The 8185-nt window shown below is 36.8% G+C and overlaps 1 pseudogene; it reads right to left on the bottom strand.

Annotated features, from left to right (window-relative positions):
- Positions 1-2458: 2458 nt before the first annotated feature.
- Positions 2459-7738, bottom strand: LOC114092565 (large ribosomal subunit protein uL10-like; annotated as a pseudogene).
- Positions 7739-8185: the final 447 nt, after the last annotated feature.

Here is an 8185-nt window from a genome sequence, read left to right as displayed (position 1 = left end):
AAAGCATACAAATAGCCTTGGTTCTCAGCTATCCTTAGGATTTCTGACTTCGCTTCAATTTTGTCTGATAATTTCCTACCTAAATAAAATACTATAGAAAGAACATTTTAAAATTTATTTCATCACTTTAAGATATCTTTTGCAAGAGGATTAATTCAAATAACCTGCTTCCATATAGCTAAAATTATTATAACTCCTTAATTAAAATTCATTAATATCTTGTCCAAATGGACTAAGAAGATATTCCACAATGTGCTCAGTCAAACCTGAGTGATGCAACATAAGGACTTGTCAGTATTATCTCGAAGGTGTTCTCTTGCATTGTGTTCATTCTTTGCCAGAAATGAAGATTCTGGGATGCCACCCTAGGCCTACTGGTTAGAATTTGGAGGATTAAACCAGATATTCAATGTTGTAAGTTCTACAGGTGATTCTTATGGGCAGTGAGATTTGGAATGATCAAACTAAGGCATGATTCCAAATTAGATCTCATATTATTCCTAGAAATGCCTTTTTAAAAAGCCTTCTCACCTGGAATGTGCATTAGCAAAGCATGCATTTATAAGAGTGAGATTATTTCTCAGCACATCTTTCCATTTTCTTCATGTTTATAATACATATTCATAAAAGATTCTTACTAGCATACTTAAATTACCATAAGGAGTATATAAAACTTTAAAAATCCTAAGAATGCTTGATAGCCTAGCCTTCATAAAAATCTAGAAGCTGGAAATCCAATTATCAGTTGAATGGGGGAATTTAAACTGCCAACTGTAATTTAAATGACAAACCTATTATTCCTAATCAGCATAAATCCTTTCATAGTTACCATAACAAAATGAAAACAAAAATAAACTAAAGCACCTTGTTGATAGATGAAAGAATTTTAAAGTCTATGGATTATATTTTTCTATAATAGTATTTTCTGTTTATTTAATTCCCACAAATATACTCTTAACTTCTTTATTTGAGATTTTATTTAAAAATTTATATTAGGGGCTGGGAGTTCAGGTCAGTGGTAGAACACATGCTTAGCATATGTGAAACCCTGGGATTTGATTCCCAGACTCACCAAAAAAGAAAAAGAAAGAAAAGAAAAAACACATTCCTATAACCTCTGATTTTAGTGAATGTTCAATTTTGAAAATAACCACCAAAAATATAATTTATTATAGTCTAAAATTATTCTAAGCACATATATTTCTTTTATAATATTTGGAAATTTTGATAGATATATTTTTAAGTAGGATAGAAACATTAATGGTAGGACTTGGAAAGTATATGTTACTGTAATATTCATTCAACTTTGTTTTATGTTTGAAATGTTTATGACGGAATGTTTACGATAAAAGGGATAAGTAGCTACCTATGGCTAATCTCTGCCCATTAGACATACCCCGCAGTTTCCTTCAATACAGGACATCTTCCTTCTCCCTTGAACCCCAGACCAAAGTCTACACTTCTCCAAGATCCATTCAGAGACATTAAATCTTTTATGTTGTTCCAATACAGATCTTGTCAGAACCTCTTTCTTCTGAACTTCTTTTATACTCTTCCTTTCTGGCTCTTAGGTTGTGCTGAGGTTGTTAGTTCACATGGTTTAGAGGTCTATTAAACTGTAAGCTTCCTGGGGGCAGGGATTGTGTCATTACATCCCTGTATTCCTAGGTCCCACCCAGGCCAGATTGCAACTCAACTATGATCACTGAAAGGCTTTCCCTACTCATTCCAGATTAGGTGAGTAGCTCACTATGTACTTTCGTAACATCCTTTATTTCTTCAAATCATAAGACATTTCAGACTTTATTGTAATAATTGACTTAATGATCATTCTTCCCTGCTTGACTAGTGAGGGCATGAACCATGCCTGTTACTCATCCATGATATCCCCAAAACAAGCACACCATAGGGCTCAGAGTCCATAAATATCTGTTAATTGAATGTTTAGTACAGAGGAAGTGTTCAGTATACATTTGTTGAATGAATTAATATGAATTAATAAATGCTGTTGAATGTACTATTCTCAAAAAAAAAAAAAAAAAAGAGCAAGAAAATGTCTGACAGAGTCCATAAACCATGGAGAGCTCATATACAAACAAAATCTTTATAAAATTATAGATGTGTATATCAAATTTCGTCACAACAAAGACTATTCTGTGTCAAAGGAAAGGAAACCATGTATCAGTACTATTTTTTTTTTTTTTGCTTTGTTTTAAAATAATGTTGGCAAGCTAGGTGCGGTGGCACATGCCTGTAATCCCAGCAGCTTGGGATGCTGAGGCAGGAGGATCATGAGTTCAAAGCCAGCCTCAGCAACATCGGGACACTAAGCAACTCAGTGAGCTTGTCTCCAAATAAAATACAAAATAAGGCTGGGGATGTGGCTTGGTGGTCGAGTGCCCCTAAGTTCAATCCCTGGTACCAAATAAATAAATAAATGAATAAAGCTGGTAAGAGTTCATTGCTTTTTGGTGATTAGCCAGAGACCAAATCCCATATTCCTGTCCAGCTCCTCCAGGTCTTCCATGGCTTCAACCTTGACTAGGGCAACAGCAGGAACAAGGGCGGGAGCAGGGGGGGAGCCAATATGGGTCATGGGGACAGCAGCCACAAATGCAGATGGATCAGCTGAGCAGCCCTCCATCTTTACAGTAAGTAAAAAAGTATATTAAGTTCCCACAGACAAAGCCAGGACCTATTTATACACACTGATGAGAGAATGGGGCACAGAGGCAGTAGTTGGGTAACCAATCTGCAGACAAATACTGGCAACATTGCAGATGCCCACCAGGAAGTAGAGTGCAGTTTTCTTTGTGATTTTAAACTTTAGGGTTACAGATGCTGCCATTATCGAAACAGCTGTTGGCTGATCAGCCCAAAGGAGAATCAGGGGTGGGGGTGTGGTCTTCAGCATGTTCAGAAGTGTGGCTTTAGTAGGTCCCACTGATCAGCTGCATATCATTCAGGATTTCATTGATGCCCCTGGAAATTTTAGTAGTGATGCCCAAAACCTGGAAGAAGGAGGTCTTCTCAGGCTCCAGATCAGTGTTTTGGAATTGCACAGTGACTTCACATGAGACAATTGCACCGTTTGGGTGGCAGCAGGCATCTTTTTGGTCAGCATTATGAGCTTGATCTCAGTCTTCCTTAGTGAAAGGCAAACATAGTTTCCCCCAGCTGTGAGACAATAGTTCCTTCAGAATTGAGCTTGTTTCTAGTTCATCATGAAACTCAATAGTATATTCTACTCACCAATTTCTTGAAATAATCCTATCATTTCAGAATAACTCCCTCTACCTTTCTTTCTTTCTTTCTTTCTTTCTTTCTTTCTTTCTTTCTTTCTTTCTTTCTTTCTATTTCTTTAGTTGTAGATGGAAACAGTACCTTTATTTTATTTATTTATTTTTATGTAGTGCTGAGGATTGAACTCAGGGCCTCACACTTGCTAGTCAAGCACTTTACCACTGAGCTATAGCCCCAACCCCTCTACTTTTCCTTTTTTTTGGTCTTCCATCCATCCTCCTTCCTCTTTGTTTTTTTTCTTTTCCTGCAATTTTGAATACATATATTCTATTTGCATTGAAAAAAAAATCCTTTACTAGGACAGGATAGGACCTTTGGTGATGAACATTATTCTGATATTAGAATATGGACAGGGGCTGGAGGTGTAACTCAGTGGCAGAGCACTTGCTTGGCATGTGTGAGGCACTGGATTGGATCCTCAGCATCACATGAAAATAAATAAATAAAATAAAGGTACACTGTCCATCTACAACTAAAAAAATTAAAAATAAAATAAGGACAATGATTATAATTTGTGCTTCAAGATATAGAAATTTCTAGTAGAGAGCAGGGCGTGGCGCACACGCCTATAATCCCAGTGGCTTGGGAGGCTGAAGCATGAGGATGCCAAGTTCAAAGCCAAATGTCAGCAAAAGCGAGATGCTAGGCAACTCAGTGAGACTCTATCTCTAAATAAAACACAAAATAGGGCTGGGGATGTGGCTCAGTGGTTGAGTGCCCCTGAGTCAATTCCTAGTACCCCCCCTCAAAAAAAAAATTTTTGGATTGGGGTCCTGGCTCAGTGGTAGAGTACTTGCCTAGCATGATTAAGACACTAGATTCATCCTCAGCACCCAATAAATGTAAAATTAAGATAGTATATCCATATAAACTAAAAAACAAATATTAAAAAAAGAAATTCTTGTAGATGAGGTCTTAGCTTTAATGAAACAAACTAGTCCAATTTGAAGTTTTTAATTTTTTGGATGGTAAAACTATTTTTAAATGAATTTCTAGATAGAAAAGTATACCTCAAGCAATAATTTAAGGATTGCAGTCATAGTAAATTTCTTTTCTCTGCTTTTATTTTCTTTTATGATGTCATATTTTTCACTAATTAGTTTTCTAATTGTACATATTTACAGGGTACAGTGTGATATTTCAATACACATATACAATATGTTTTGATCAAATCAGGGTAATTAAGGTTTCTATCTCCTTCTCACTATTTTGTGCTTGGAGCCTGCAAGCTCCTCTCTTCTAGTTCTTCATAAAAGGTACAATAGGTTATTGTGATCAATAGTCTCTGCTGTGCTGTAGCACCTCGACTTATTATTTCTATGTAATTGTTGTTTTCCAAATTCCCTCTAGACTTCTCTTCCTCCACCTGTCTATTAATCACTATTCTACATTCCAATCAACCTTTTTTAGCATCCACATATGAAAGAGCATGTGATCTTTCTGTTTCTGACTTATGTCACTTAATGTCCTCCAGTTTCATCCATTTCTCTGAAAATAATAGAATATCATTCTTCTTTATGACTGAATAATATTTCATTGTGCATATACACACCACATTTTCTTTATCCATTTGTCTGTTGATGGACACTTAAGCTGAATACATATCTTAGCTATTGTAAATCGTACAGCAATAAACATGGGCATATATGTATCTATTTGACATGCCAATTTCATTTCCTTTGAATTCATGGGATTACTAGATCATATAGTAGATTTTTTTTTTTTTGAGGAATCTTCATAGTGTTCTCCATAGTGACCGTACTAATTTACCTTCCCACAACAATGTGTTCCCTTTTCTCATGATATATTTTCACTCTAAATCAAGTATCTGTTCAATTGGTATGCTGTTAACACATATCTGTCTACAGTGAATTAGGCCTTTGTTTTCCTTTGATCTTAAAAAATGAACTTAGATTTAAAACAATCTAAATTTTTTGATAACCTTTAATTTGAGATTGTCACAAAATTTAGCTGTCAGTAGAAAATACATATGTGAAAATATATATATATATATACTTTTAAATAGGATCATATAACCTGTGAGTGTCTAAACATAGCAAGCTCTCAAGGATGGCCATGATCATAATTCTTCCAACATTTTTTTTTTCAGTGCTGAGAATGGAACCCAGCTTTCTTCACTGAACACTAGTATTTCACGAAAGGATTTGGTTTTAGTTGTTTTCTTCTTTTCTGCTTTAAACACTAATAAAGCACAAAGGATACCTGAATGGTCCCCTTAAATATTAACATCGATACTTGGAATGTATTATGAAAAGATGAGTTTCCCTGCCAGACGTGGTGGTACACACCTATAATCCCAGGAGTTTGGGAGGCTGAGGCAGGAGCATAGCAGGTTTAAAGCCAACCTCAGCAATTTAGTAAGGCCCTAAGCAATTAGTGAGACCTGTCTCTAAATAAAATATAGAAAAAGGGCTGGGGATGTGGCTCAGTGGTTACGTGCCCCTGGGTTCAACCCCCAGTACAAAAAAGAAAAATTAAAGTAAATTAAAAAGCTGAGAAAAAATTAGTTGTCAGGTTTGTCTAATAAAGCTTTATAGGAGCCAGGTGGCTCCTATAAAGCTTTATTAGACAGCCAGGTGGCTGGGATTACAGGTGTGTGGTGGTGCACACCTGTAATCCCAGCCACCAAGGAGGTTGAGACAGGAAAATCATGAGTTCAAAGCCAGCCTCAGCAAAAGCCAGGCACTAAGCAACTCAGTGAGACCCTGTCTCTAAATAAAATACAAAATAGGCCTGGGGTGTGGCTCAGTAGTCGAGTGCCCCTGAGTTCAATCCCTGGTATTCCCCACCAAAATAAATAAATAAATAAAGCTTTATAGAATGTTTTTTTTTAAGTGATTAAAAATAAAACTTAAACTTTATTTATATATTTTTGTTGTTTTTAAAGGTACATATGAAACCCTTATATGTTTTGTTGAAACTTGTAAAACTGATTTGCTACCATTTTTGATTCATAAAAATGAGAATTTCATAGTGTTCAACCTAAAAACTTATTTCAATCACAGATAACCTTTCTAATATTTTGTTTGTTTTATCTATCTTTCCTTGGACACGTTCTCTTTGGTAACACATTCAAGGTTATCAAATATATTTTTTGTGGTAAAATTAGCAAGTTATTTCTGTCCTCCTTTACATTTGTAAAATGATTAACAAAACAATGAAAGCCATATGTGCTCGTGTACATTAAATTCTAAGAGATTACTTTTATTTTAAAATCTTTCTTTCTTAAGCAAGTTCTCCTACTTTTGCTTTCTTCTCCATGCTCGAATGAAGGACATCTGTTTCTGTTTTCAATGTTATTTGTTGCATGAAGTAGAATATCAAAGTCCTCCTTCGATGAGGAAAGAATGCTTCAGCTTTTTATTTCCTTTTGTTTGTTCTCATTGATTTAAAAATTACAAATGTTGTACAAAAAGGATGAACTGCTCACTGAAAAAATTAAAACAATAAAACATACGAAGTAAAATTCCTTCTCTCATCCTCCCTTCTCCTTCTCCCCAGGTAACCACTGAAAATAATTGGTGTGCACACTTCAGATCTTTTCCTGTATACATGTGCCTATATGAAAATATATGTGTGTGTATCTAATTCAAAATACTAAACAGTAGGTGATAACCCATAGCAAACTCTCAATGGCTGCCATGATCATTATTCTTATTCTTTCTTTTCTTTCTTTCTGTCTTTCTTGTGCTGGGGATTGAACCCAGGGCCCTATGCACATGAAGCAAACACTCTACCAACTGAGTTATATCCCCAGCCCATGATTGTTATTCTTCCAACAATTTTTTCAGTGCTAAGGATGGAACCCAGGCTTCCTGCATGCTAGGCAAGTGCCCTATCACTGAGCTACATCTTCAGCCCCGCAACATTTTAATTTTTTTCGATAGTTGTTTATTGAACACTACTATATAACGGGCACTTGTTATACAGAAAGGAGAATAGACACCACACAATTCTTGCCTCAAAGACTTACAAATAGAGAGGGAAGACACCCATACAAGGAGCAAATTGGGAGGCAGCATGACAAGGCTGAGTTGGGGGTCTCTAGAAAGTACAGTGAGAGCATGGAGAGAGCACTGAGGTCTAATTACCCTCCATGTGATGATGACTTCAGTCTCACCTTTCCATCCTTGACCTCCCTCCTGTTCCAGCCCCATACAGAAAACTGTTTGACATCTCCTCTTTGATGTCTAACAGATATGAACTTCATACAATATAAACAGAGTTCTTGGTTTTTCACCCTAGACCTGCCTGTTCCTCTCCCTAGCTAAGTAAATGGCACCACCCACTTAAGCTAAAACCTGGAGTCAGCTCTAAGGAAAGGAATTCAGAAGTCAAGAATGTTAGGACTAAGGAACAGTTAATGGATTCTATCTCCAGGCTCACCTGTCAGCAAATGCTCTTGATTTCGCATACAGGATCTCTCATCAGTCTGTCAACTATGCACCATCTCAGATGTCTCCTCTCCTAGTTCTGGCTCTCCCTGTCCTGTAGGCCCTCTCACTGCTCTTCCTGCTGCTATAATCACTCTTCTATAGTCCATTCTCCACAGGGCAGCTAGAGAGATGCCCTTATGTGTTAGTCACATCACATCACTCACAACCTTCCCAATGGCTTTCCTTTGCACTCAGTATAAAATCCCTCCTCTTTACCACAGCCCACAAGGCCCTGAATGTTGGCCCCTGTCGTTATCTCTTGGGCCTCATCTTAGTCCACAATTCCCCTCCATGTTACTGTTGAACCAGGCAGATATCTCTAATCTTGGGACATTCCAAGCTCAAATAACTTTTCACTGAGTTGCCTGGGCTAGTCCTCCACAGCTCACCTGTGTGGCCAACTCATTCTCAACCTACAGATCTGC

The sequence above is a fragment of the Marmota flaviventris genome, chromosome 10 (assembly GCF_047511675.1).
Source record: "Marmota flaviventris isolate mMarFla1 chromosome 10, mMarFla1.hap1, whole genome shotgun sequence".
Taxonomy (NCBI): Eukaryota; Metazoa; Chordata; class Mammalia; order Rodentia; family Sciuridae; genus Marmota; species Marmota flaviventris.
Note: the sequence above shows the minus strand (reverse complement) of the source record. Positions and strands in the feature narration are given on the sequence as shown.